At 36.0% G+C, this 13,867-nt stretch overlaps 1 pseudogene; it reads right to left on the reverse strand.

The window, feature by feature from the left end:
- LOC105516832 overlaps window positions 1-13,867 on the reverse strand; it is a 41,481-nt pseudogene that overhangs the window by 14,339 nt on the left and 13,275 nt on the right.

Consider the following 13,867-nt stretch of genomic DNA (forward strand, 5'->3'; position numbering starts at 1 on the left):
CAGCAGAAAGTATCCGCAAAACACATACTTGACAAAGGACTAGTATCTAGAATATATATATATAACTCTCAAAGCTACAGTAAAAAAGGACAAACAATCCAATTAGAAAATAGGCAAAAGTCACAAATAGACATCTCACTAAAGAGGATAGAAGAATAGCAAATAAGCCTATGAAAAAATGTTCAACATCGTTAACCACTACGGAAATAATTAAAACCACAGTTAGACAGTACTATCACCTATCAGAATGGCTAAAACAAAAAATAGTGAAAACATCAAATGCTTTCAGGATATGAAGAAACTGGATCACTCAAACATTGCTAGTGGGAACTGAAAATGGTACAACTACTCTGGAGAACAGTCTGGCAGTTTCCTTAAAAAACTAAACATGCAACTGCCATAGGACCTACAATTGTATTCCTGGGCAAACCCTAAGAAATAAAAAGTATAATCTCATCAAAATCTGTACACAAATGCTTATAGCAGCTTTAGTGACAACAGACAAAAACTGAAAATAATCTAGATGTCCTCCAATGGGTAAATAAACAAACTGCAGAACAACCACACATTGGACTACTACCCAACAATAAAAAGGAACAAATTACTGGTACATACAGCAACCGGGATGAGGCTCCAGAGAATTATGCTAAGTGAAAAATGCCAGTCCTACAAGGTCATATCCCAAAAGGAATGTGATTTCACTTTTAAAACTTTTTTGAAATGATGAAATAATAGAAATGGAAAACAGATTAAGGTTTGCCAACAGTTAAGGAAGTGACTGGTGGGAGAGGGAAGTAAGTGAATGTGGCTATAAAAGGGTAACTGGAGGAATCCCTGTGGTGATGGATGTGCTCCTCAGCCTAACTGAATGTCAGCACTCTGGCTGTGCTACCATACTGTGGTTTCATAAGTTGTCACCACTGGGCTAAACTGGTAAAGAGTGTACATACAGGATCTCTTTGTGTTATCTCTTACAACAGTAGTGAATCTATAATTACCTCAAAATAAAAATTAATTAAATAAAAGCAACTGAGCTTTAACTGTTACAAAATTGTTTACAAAGTTATAATTTTAAGGTCTAAAATTCTCTGAAAATTACCATAACTTGTGAGATTTATTTTTCTTACTAATCTATGTTTTGAAAATGCTACGTAAGAACCTTGTACAATTGAGCTTGCATGACTTAGTAGATATAAATGTCTGAACTTCTTTGAAGAGAATAGGAGTATGAAGTTACATCTTGGTCTCATATTTTACATATTTATTTACAACTTAAACTCAAACTATTTCCCCAAAAAAGCTCATCATATCTTGTCACCATGTAAATCCAAGTTCTTCACTAAAAATTCTACTGATGTGCGTGCTGTGCCTCATGCTACTTCACATGGCAGCACAGTTTTCTGATGGAGTCTCACTATGGTCAGTGCCTGTGATGAAAACATACAGCTGACTGCTTTAAGAAGTAATGTACCTTTTCCAGTATCAGGGACAGCCTGGAGCTGACATTAGATATAGTCTAAATATTTAATAGCCTTCCATTTAATCTTGAATTAGAAACTCATAAAATACAAAACAATGACTATTTTGAGTTATTTTCTAAAATCTAAAAGCAACATTCTTAAAAAAGAATGACTTGACCTCAGAAATGCAAAAGCACTTTTCATTACCACAAAAGAATATCAGAGAGCAACTCTGCCCAGTATCTTGGGAAAAAAATACCTTATTCAAGAAAGAAGACACAGATCCTAGGAAACAAATACTACTGCAATGTGAAGATAGCTAGTTTCAGTCTAGTGATAAATTGGAAACAATGAATACAGGCCACCACGTTGGAAAGTATTAAAAGAAAAAGATGACTGCACCAAGAAGAAATTAATATTAAACTAACACATTTTCAAGAATAGGCTGAACTATTTTTCACATCAGGGTAAGATTCCTAAGTTGTCATGCTGTGTACGCAAATAAATAATCAGCCTTCCACATATAGGCATATTGTCATTTCAACAATATTCAGTCTCTTTACCAGGAGTAGATTCCATCTCAAGAAATCATCTTCTTTGCTCATCCATAAAGAGCAAATCCTCAGCTGTTCAAGTTTTGTCACAAGATTATAGCAACTCATTCCCATCTCCAGGCCCCACTTCTAATTCTGGTTCTCTCACTATTTCTACTACATCTGCAGTTACTTCCTCCACTGACTTCTTGACCCTGAAAGAGTTTGGAAGTGTTGGAATCAAGTTCTCCCAAACTCATGTTAATGTTGACATTCTGACCTCCTCTCATGATTCTTGAATGCTCTTAGTGACATCTAAGTGGCGAATCCTTCCCAGAAGGTTTTCAATCGACTCTGCCCAGATTCATCAGAGAAATCACTATCAATTGAAGCTACAGTTTATGAAGTCTACTTCTTAAATATTACGACTTAAAAGTTGAAATTACTCCTTGACCCATGGGCTGCAAAATGGATGTTGTGTTAGCACAAAAAGAACATTAATCTCCTGGCACATTTCTGTCATAGCTCTCAGGTGGCCAGGTGCTTTGTTCAGTAAGCAACAATATTTTAGAAGGATTTTTTTTTTTTTTTTCTGAGCAGTACATCTCAACAGTGGGCTTGAAATATTCAGCAAACAATGCAAATAACAGATGTGCTACCACCCAGGCTCTGTTGTTCCATTTCTAGAGCACAGGCAGAATAGATACAGCATAATTCTTAAGGGCCCTAAGATTTTCGGAATTGTAAATGAGCACTGATTCAACTTAAAGTCACCCGTAAAAGAGTTGGCCAGTCTTTTGAGGCTCTGAAGCCAACTAATGACTTTTCTCTAGTTATGAAAGTCCTAGATGCATCTTCTTCCAATAGAAGGTCATTTCATCTACAGTGAAAATCTGCTGTAGTGAGCCACCTTCATCAGTGATTTCAGCTAGCTCTTCTGGATAGCTTGCTGCAGCTTCTATAATAGAAACTGCTGCTTCACCTTGCACTTTCATGTTACAGAGATGGCTTCTTTCCTTAAACTTCATTAACTAACCTCTGCTAGCCAACTTTTTCTTCTGTAGCTCCCTTGCCTCTCTCAGCCTTCATAGAATTAAAAAGAGTTAGGACTTTGCTGTGTAGGCTTATGCTTAAGGGAATGTTGTAGCTGCTTTAATCTTCTATCCTGACCACTAAAACTTTCTCCATATTAGTAACAAGGCTGTTTTGCTTTCTTATTCATGTGGTTGGCTTTTGACGTGCCTTTCTCACTAGGCTTAATCATTTCTAGACTTTGTTTAATGTGAGGGACATGCAACTCTTCCTTTCACTTGAACACATAGATGTCACTGTAGGGTTATTAATTGGTCTCCTTTCAATATTGCTTTGTCTCAGAATAGAGAAGTCCAAGAAGAGGGAGAGAGAAGGGAGCATGGCTGATTGTTGGAACAGTCAGAACACACACAACACTTACTAAGTTCACCATTTTCTATGGTGATGCAGTTCATGTCACCCAAAACAATTACAGTGGTAATATCAAAGACTACTGGTCACAGATTAGCATAACAAATATAAAATAAAAATGTTTGAAATATTGTGAGAATTACCAAAATGTCACACAAAGGCATAAAGTGAGCACCAGTTATTGGAGAAATGAGGCCAAGTAGACTTGCTCGAAGCAGGATTACCAAAAACCTTCAATGTATAAAACATTCAATATCTGCGAAGCACAATAAAACAAGGTATTCCTGTACTTAACAGTGGCATTTCATTAAATTCTCTCTTTCATAGAAAGTAAAGTTTTTCTTCAAAGCCTAGAATGAGTAAATACACCAAACAGTCAGACACTTACTTAAGATTCCTTCTACAACACCATGCTGAACAAATCTTAAGCCTGAGATGTTAATATCCTCATTCACGCAGTCCACAGAAGTGTCACCTTTTTCCCTATTTTCTATCACAATATCAATTGGTAGAACACATCTTAAGGGAGAACAGAAACATTTAGGGTGGGTGAGGGGAAATGTCCAAACACAAAAATGTAGAACACATTTCTCTAGCGCAAGAGACTCGAAATGATGAGACCAGCCAACCCAGATGTATTTAAATAAAGTTGATCTCCCCACATATCCTATTTAAACCAGGGCATCAAATTTTTAACAGTAACAACTTCCCAATGTGTCTCCATATTAGCAAGAGTACTCTATCAGCCATCTCAGACCAGCCCAGCACAAAATTCACATACAAAGCTGCCATAAAAGTTAAAAAATAATCTTAAGGACCTACATCTGGGTGAAAGGGCTTTAAAGCATTCGGCACTCTTAAGCTTTTTTCTAACTGCATGGGTGCTGTAGAAGGAACCTTAAGTATCTGAGATTCTACGATTCTAATATAAATTACATTTGAATAAACCTAAGCACTTCTCAGGATTACCTAATTTTAATATTCGTGTAGAAAGAATGACTTAAAATCTGACAAACTGACTTAGGACAGTTTAGCTACAGGAAAAAACAGTCTACCTCATTAATTAACAAAAACCATCAGGTCTCTATAAATCTTAATCAAATCAATAATACAGGCCAAGCCTCTGAGTGGGTTTACAAAAACCTGGAATATCAGAAAACTAAAAATCTCGCTTGACTTTCATTATAAAACAGAAGACAAACACACAGACAAAGCTGTAAGAAAGAAAGACCTCATTGTCTAATGATAAGTCCTTGAGTATATGAAAGCAGTAACTGCAGTAAACAGGCAAAGCCACTGAACTTATCCGTACTTGAAGGGTACAGATAAGCCTTTGGGGGCACTAGAGAAGGCAAGACGACTCCATACACTAGAATGCTATCAGGGGTGGTCTAGAAATGACTGAACAGTGAGTAATTTTGTTTCTGATTCTGTATGTGTCGGCCTGTACTTTGAATATTTTCCACAATAACCATTGGGTTTTTTTACCATTAGAAAAATTAAAAATAGAAAATTATTGCATATTGAAGAAAAAACAGATTTTTACACAAATTATGTATTCTTACCAATTTAAAACATAAAGCCATTACCTAAAATGAACAGATTTTCTCAAGAAGAAAGAGAAGCCCAACTATAAGTACTATTAATACTCTGCACATAGTAGGTACTCAATATATCTCGTTTTAAGTGTTAGCTATAATTACCATCAGATAAGCTTTAATTTACTCATAAGCAAGTGCTCCATATATTCACACCAGAGATACCATTTGATTCCTCAGTTCTCAGAAATGTCCTCTGTTAGTAAATTTACAGTCATTTTTACACTCAACTATCAGAATTTGATAGGTTATGTTACTCTGGCAATTGCATTGTAATTTCCTCACCAATCTAAGAAGAACTCTTATCTACTATACAATTTATAATATCAATGTTATTTTTACTCTGCCAAAAAATAAAGTGTTTTTATTGCAGTGATCCATCCTGCAGATGTGTTACTTATACATACACATCTATTATAAATCAAGCATTGGAGATGAGAAAGAACAAAATTAACAAACATAAAACAAAAAAGGGAGTGAGATGATGTACTAGTGAACAGCAGGAAATTAAACTCCCAGCCTTGATTCCATTAAGAAATTTTGACAAGATAAAGATCAAGAGCACAGCTTAAGTAGTTTGTGAACAGCTGGACAAGTCCCAAAATGATATATGATTTTTTTGCATTACAAGCTTCATTGCTAACTTGTAGCAGTTTTGGTAAATAGTTGAACAGGTACAACTAAATTTGATACATTATGGAAATACACAGGACCAAGATGAACAACTGTAAAGTAATCTAAACTTAGGAATTACTCCAAATGAACAAAAAGATTATAACTTGAAAAGTTATTTTTAATAGATATTAAAGATATCTATTAAAGCAGATAATAGTTATCTATTTATTAACTAATATATTTATTTTAATATTAATATTTCAACATTGTTTCAATGTTTTCAAAAGCATACTGTGTCGAGAGACAAAGTGTAGCATTTGTGACACTCAGCAAACTTTTAGAGAATTAAGATAATTTTTGATACCAATTTCAAGTAAAACGTCCTTCACCATATCTCTCATAAAAATAAGCTAAATTTAAAACAAAAAAGTCATGCACTAAGATATCACAGTATCTATGAGATAAGAGCAAGCAACAAACTAAAAAATACTGAAATTAAAAAATATATATTGTTGCAATTTTTTTTTTTTTAATTCTAGAAATTTGACATCCTTTCCACAAATCACCTACAATCTGTAAAGCATGCTTCTTCCTCATGGTCTTTTTTCTATATAGGCCTGTAAGTAACTTCCCAACATATACACTGCTACAAAGAACCACAAAAATGACTGTCCACTTAAAAACTGGGTCAACTCCTTTTAAGCTTCCAATGCCTTTAATGTTTCAAGGCAATTCAATAATTCATTTGAAGTCAAATAGGTTGAAATCACATTCTTGGAGCGTTGACAAGAACAGTCATTTATTGTTTACTTAATCATGTCATGCATGAGAGTTTGGTTGTGTCTTCCATTCCCACCTTCCAACTCAATGGAGTCAACACTGCACTCCATTATGCCATGTACCACAAAATGGCCAGGACAAACAATAACAGTGTCACCTTCATAGCAGGCATTTATAACAGGTAATGGATCACTACAGAACTAGAAAACAACATACTTGCAAATATACACCCTCACATGGTTTGGATCTGTGTCCCCACCCAAGTCGCATGTTCAACTGTAATCCCCAATGTTGGATGTGGGGTCTAGTTGGAGGTGACTGGGTCACAGGGACAGTTTCTAACAGTTTAATACCATCCCCCTAGTGCTGTCTCATGATAGAGTTCTCACGAGATCTGGTTGTTTAAAAGTATGTAGCACCTACCCTCTCTCTCTCTCTCTTCCTCCTGCTCCAGCCATGTAAGCCTTGCCTGCTTCCCCTTCACCTTCCGCCATGGTTGTGAGTTTCCTGAGGCCTCCCCTGCCATGTGTCCTTATAACCTGCAGAACTGTGAGCCAATTAAACCTCTTTTCTTTATAAATTACCCTGTTTCAGGTATTTATAGGCAGTGTGCAAAGTGACAAATATACACCCCCACAAAGCAACTCGAGTATTATTCCAAGTGCCTTTATATCTCACTCTGAAAATGGAGCCAACACTGCACACTGAAGCATCTCCTTTGGTAGTGGACTGAACCAAATGAACGCCTGGTAAATGGCTACTGCTGATGAAAGGCAGGGTTCTCACTACTTCCTATATAACAGAAAACCATGTCTGGGAAGTTTTTTGTAGAATTCATGAAAACGTATGGTGAATCAGAAGGAAAAAAGCCACCTGCAGCAAGAAACTCTCCTTTTACCTGTATTTCTATCTCTTTCCCCAAGGCACCTGGCAAAGCCTGTCCGTGAGTAGGGTCCACAGCAGACCAGTCATCCTGGTGAAGGAGATCTCATGGGTGGAACTACTCACCACTGGATGGACACCCTTTGCTTAGATGTTAGAATTCTGATAATCAAACACATACCATGAAGAAACCAAACAGACGTATCAGTTCTCAGTAAGACAGCGAGGAAGAAAAGATGCTAACTAGCTAAGAATTACAAAGACACATATATCTCAACAAAGGATTCTCCATGAGTTTTAGCTTTTGCTTCACCTGTTCAATCTCTGAATACAATTTTAACGCTTCAACCATGGAGATATTTTCCTGTTCAAAGCTACAATTTGACAAACTGCTTCTCAGATTAAAAAATTTGCTGTAAATCTCCTCACACTGAGACAACAGATTGTGGCAGTCACGTCCTGAAGGAACTCCAGTTTTCAAGAATGTCATAATGCCTGAGAGTTTAAAAGCAAACTGAAATCCATTGCCTTTCAGACACATTTTTTTCTCATTAAGAAAGCCCATGTAGTCCTCAAAGACCCACTAAGAAAAGTGCTTTATAACTCAGGTACATGTTAAGTCTCCCTGAATAGTACTCTAAGTAGTAGCTGTAGAAAGTTTGAAGCACCACTTCATTAAAGTCACTAATTTTTCTTCTTTTGAGGAATTGTTTTTTCTTAGACCCAAACATTTGTGCTTTAGAATTACCTAAAGTTCATGTTGTACAATTTGTAATCATTATTTAATAAGAAATTATTTTCTTCTCATATATTAGATTCAAAATCTTAATAAGGAGTGGGTGGCAGGGCCAACTGGGGAATAGGTGTATAGAGCGAAGTAAATTGTTTCACAATGGTTAAGAGTGCCATGTTTTTCAGAGATCTGAATGTAATTTTAAAATGTTTTAAAAGATTACCATATTTATAGGATCAAAAATTAGAAATGACTCAAATTGTCTAGTCCTTCCTTGCACTTAAAGCACTATATAAGCACAAAATTATGTTGAATATTCCCTGAGAAAGATCATGGGATTTCAAAAAAATAAATCTTTGAGATTCTGAGGGGAAAAAAATGCTGTCATTATTAGAGAATGATTAACACAAAATAACCTCATACTGGACAACCTCACTAGCACTTGAAATTTATTCATTTACATAAATTCTCAAATATAATGACAGAACAAAAAGTATGTCTCAATGTAATAAAATAATTTATAAATGTACAGTCAATAGATATTAAACTAATGGGTTTAACACTAAACTATTGCCACTACTTGTAGTTTTAAAATAATTGCTTTATTTTTCAGTTAAATGTATATCAACTAGCTGTGCCTTAGGTTACAGCTTCTCAATTCTGATATTAGAATCACCTAGGATCTTTCAAAAATACAGATGCTCAGGCCAACATCCAGAGCAGTAAAAACTGGTCTCTGAAAGTGGAGAGGTATTTTTTAAAGTTCCCTAGGGATGTAATGTGTAGCCAAAGTTGAGAACTATTGTCTTAGATGACTATTATTTTTTTAACTTAGTCATGCTCTGAAGAAGATGGGGGGGGGAAAGCAGAACAAAACTCTAATTTATATCAAATTATGGTGAACACTCAATATTTAAAATGAACAGAGGATTTTATTTTCTTGCTTTTCAAGTAAATGGATTAGGTAAAGCTTGAAAAAGTAGGGATTTTGTCTACTTTGGCTACCCACACTCATTTAAAGATATTCTAGAAATCTACTTTGCAAATAAGAAATTAGGAACCAAATCATTGGTCTATTAAGTCGTAAAGATTAAGACTAAAATTTTAAAATAAGTTTCTTAGCATTTCCAATATCCATGCAAGTTAGCTTATTTCTTCTCATTAGATTGAAACTTCATAGTCTAGAACCAATAAACCAACACCATCTTCAGACCCCTAAGTTCTGAAGCAGTGTGTTTTGAATTAAAAAGGAAAGTATTTGCCACACAGGGCAAAATCAAGACAGTGATTTGATCTTGCTGGTTGATAGCTCTACTCCTATCTTAGCCCAAGGACATTTTTAGAGTCTGCCTACATTTGGTAACATTCCAGTCCCTCCATCAAGTGCCATAGTTTCTTCTCCGTAACTAAAAACAATTCCTCCCTTATGCTGTCCCATCTGCCAGTGATGTACAAGGCATGTATGGAAATCATTACTTGTTCACACATGCAAGGCTCTCAAATCAGAGTACAATTTTTGTCCACATACAGATCAAATTTGCCAGATATGCATTATATTCTCCTACCATTACATTCCACTTCAATCAAAACCAATGACTACTCTTTAAGAGCAAGTGTATCAAACCTAGAAAATACTCAAGCTTTTTGATGTTCTGGGATTGTACTGAACACACTACAGAAAAATAGGAAATGCACAACGGAAAAATTAGAAAGGCTAAATAGAAATCACAGCCAACTTATGAAAGCTGAAATCAGACATACATAATTCTAAACCACGTAGAACCATTAACCAGATTTTCATTTTTTAAATTTTGTTATTATTTACTACTTAAACCAAGAGAAACTTACTAAATCAAATCAAACTGCATGAAAATGTAAAGAATTCCTGCCTTGTCTTATATAGTCAAATCATCTTTCACATAGGAAAAACAAATTACCTTCTACAATTTTTTTTTTAATGTGAGTTCTAATTTTATTGCAGCATTGCCTAATAATTTACTGCTCATGAATATAGGAGAAAATTACTGGTCTTAGGGCACCATCTAGTGGAAAGATAAGTGTCACATGTAACAAGACCAGCATAGAACAACTACTTAATTTAGGTTGCATGATTAATTTTGGTATTTTTGTATGGAAGGGCTTTTCCTTGTCAAAATATGATAAATTAAAAGAATGTGTTTAGGTATTTTGGATTCATCTGTTAGTTTAACCTAGTATGTTTTACTATAGGAACTTAGAGTAAAGCCATATAGCTTAAAAAGTATTCTTTAAAAGTTTAAAGCAAAAAAGCCTCTATAATTCAAATAAGTTCACTCTTTGAAAAAAACAATTGTCATTGAATAGATGTTCACAAACCTCCTGATTTTAGACTCAGTTTACAAACAGTAAAAGCAGGTTTCTCTGCACTTGTTCGTTTCATTTAATAACTTGAAAAGGGGTTGCACTATTTGTATATTGGTCTATTTCTGTCTATAGGCCCTTGGAGTAAGAGTGTACATGTGTGTGTGTTGTGCATGCATGTGTGTGTGTGTGTGTCTCACAAAGGTAAAATTAAGCCATGATAACTATTTTTTCAATATGTACAAGATTAGTAATAAACACAATCTCAACTGAGGTTCAACACATCTGACAAAACAATCATATGCATCATCCTTTTCTTCACTCCAACTCTTCCAAATGTTTTGGTAGGAAAACCTAAAAAATAACTTAATATCATTCAAATTTAATCACTGGTCCCAAATGTTAGGATTCTGGAAGGATGAGAGCTAAAAAATAAATCAAAGCAATTCTCATATCTCAGAGAATGCTGCATATTTGCTGTGGTTATCAGTTGAGTCACACAAGATAATGACCTTCTTTGGATCAGCTAGAGGGGTTTTTCTACAACATTCTTTTTACAAAACTTTCTTTTTATCAGAAGTAGTATTTATTTACCACCTGTAACTGGGCAGATAGTAGTTCCATTTGTTGAGATAGAAAACACTGGGAGAGAAACAGGTTTGGGGTTGAAAATGAAGAGTTTTGTCTTTGCCATGTTCAGGTTGAGATGCCTATCTGACCTCCCAGTAACGATGCCAAGTGTGCAGAGGAATACACAAGCCCAGAGATTCAGGGAAAGGTCAGGGCTAGAGACATAAATCTCGGAGGTGTCAGCATATTAATAGTTTTAAAGCAGTAAATGAGATCATCTAAGGACATAATATAAAGCAGCAGTTCTCAACCCTGGTTGCACATTAGGGTCCCCCGGGACACTTTAAAAAATTGATTCCCTATCCCAGACCAATAAATCAGGTATCTGTGGAGGGAGGGGGGTTAGCATCCACATTTTTTTTAAAGCTCTCTAAGCACTTTAACAAATTTTTATGACAAAAAATTCTAAACATATAACAGATAAAATAGTATCACGAATATCATGTATCCATCAGTCAATTCCAATAATTACCCACTTAGGAGCAATCTAATTTCATCTCTACCTCACCAACCTACCCTCTGCTCCTCTCCTCCCACCATCCTTTCCCTGGCTTATTTTGAAGCAAATCTCAGATACATAAAATCATTCACAAATTTTTAGCCCTAAAATAAATCTTTATGTCAAAAAAGTTTTAATTTCTAATATTACCAAATACCCAGTCAGTACTCAAATTGTCCTAATTTTCTCTTTGCTGTTGTTGTTTTACAGTTGACTTATTCAAATTAGGATCCAAACAAGGCCAGCTGTGGTCCTTAATGGATGTGTCTCTTAAATCATTTTTATTCTATACATTACCCTTTGTTCTTTTTACCCTTGTAATTTATTTAATAGCTTCCCATACACTGAATTTTGTTGATTACTTCTCCAGGGGGTCATTTATTTAACATGTTTTTCTGTTTCCTTTCTTTCTAGTAAACTGATAGTAAGATCTAGAGCTTGATGGGCTTCAGGAAAGATTTGTTGGCAGGAATACTTCAAGTGAGGTATGATGTACTTGCATCAGGAAGCGCATACAGCAAGGCCTCTAATGTCAGCCTTTCATTCAATGTCTTTCATTATATAAAGGAATAAACAGCAATTCCTGGCCATAGTCACAGCCTGTGTGGAGTTTTCATGTTTTCCCATGTCTGCATGGGTTTTCTACACGTACCCTGGCTTCCCACATCATAAAGATGTGCATACGAAAGATGTGCATGTTAGCTGAACTGGTGTGTCAACATCCTCCCAGTCTGAGTATGGGTGTGAGTGCGCCCTGGGATGAAATGGCATTCTGTCTCATGCTGGTTCCTATCTTGCGCCCTAAGCTGCCATGATAGGTTTTGGCCACCTGCAATCCTGAACTGGAACAAGCAAGTTGGAAAATGAAAAAATGAATATGAATTATTGTCAAATAAAAAATTTTAAATTAGACAATAATCATACAAATGCACAACAATAAACAATGCAGTACAAAATCGCTCAGCAAGTCCATCAAGTTTGTGACTGGTTTGAACCACGTGGTGGTAAAGGGTACTCCTTACAATATTTACTTTGCCGACATTTATTCCTCAATTTGACCAACAACCACCATGAATGACTGCCATGACTCACTGGTTCACCAAAAATTGGGTAAATAATTATTTTGTTTTCTTACATGTATACAGGATTCACATTTATTTCAATGTTCAAGATTAAAATTGTTTTGAGTCTTTATTAGAAGTTTGGTGATGTTTTTGTGACCAGAAATATGCCATAGGAACTTTAACTTTTGTTTATATGTATTAGCCTATGGTAACATTGGTTTTGTTATTTCGCTTAAAGTTGAAGTTTCCAAGAACCTGTCAACAACAGTAAGTGAAGACTTCTATAATGCCTAGCCATCTCTTTTTGTGAGGTTAAGACTGATCAATGGATTCAGGTGTTGTCAACCTGATTCATCCACTACAAAGTTCTCTATTAATTTTTTACCTAAAGATTATAGCAGTCATGGAGGATCACTGCTTATAACCTTTATTTCATTAGTGGTTACAAAATATGGATATTCTATCATTCCTTCTTCATGTAGTGGTTGGAACACGTCTATAAGGAAAATCCCCAAGTTATTATAATGTACTTCCAAGGCAGAGTAGATTAGAAAAAGAAGAGTAATAGGATTGATCCCTTGGTAACTCGAACACTCTAAAAAGATAGAGCATGAGAGAAGAGCTGGGCAAGATGACTAGAAAACCAAGCCAGTGAGACACGAAATGAACAGTGCTGTCACAGAGGCTGAGAGGACAGTGTGTTAAGATGGGAATGGAGGAGGTGGAGCAAGGTGGTAGAAAAGAAGGCTCCTCTGATCATCCTCTGTGCAAGGACACCAATTTAACAACTAACCACACAGAAAACCAACTTCGTCAGAACTAAAAATCACACGAGCACCTATAGTACCTGGTTTTAAGTTCATATCACTGAAAAGAGGCACGCAAGAGATAGAAAAAGAAGTCTTGAATCACCAATGCCACCCCTCACCCACCCTCCTGTGTGGTACAGAGAGCATATCTGGGCGCTGGAGGAGAGAGAGCACTGCAGTTGTGAGGCATTAAACTCAGCTGTCCTGCTACAGCAGAAAGGAAAACTGGACCAAACTCAGCTGATGCTCACCCATGGTGGCATTTAAACCAGGCCCAGCCAGAGCGGAATCACTCTTCCCAGCAGTCCAAACTTGAGATCCTGTAAACCTCGCCACTGAGGGCTAAAGCACTTTGTGTCTCTAAGTAAACTTGAAAGGCAGACTAGGCCATAAGGACTGTGACTCTCAGGTGAGTCCCAGGGCTGAAACGGGCCCAGAGCACAGTGGACTTGGTAGGGGCACACAACCTACTGAGACATCA

This window comes from Colobus angolensis, unplaced genomic scaffold (assembly GCF_000951035.1).
Source record: "Colobus angolensis palliatus isolate OR3802 unplaced genomic scaffold, Cang.pa_1.0 Scaffold291, whole genome shotgun sequence".
NCBI classification, from domain to species: domain Eukaryota; kingdom Metazoa; phylum Chordata; class Mammalia; order Primates; family Cercopithecidae; genus Colobus; species Colobus angolensis.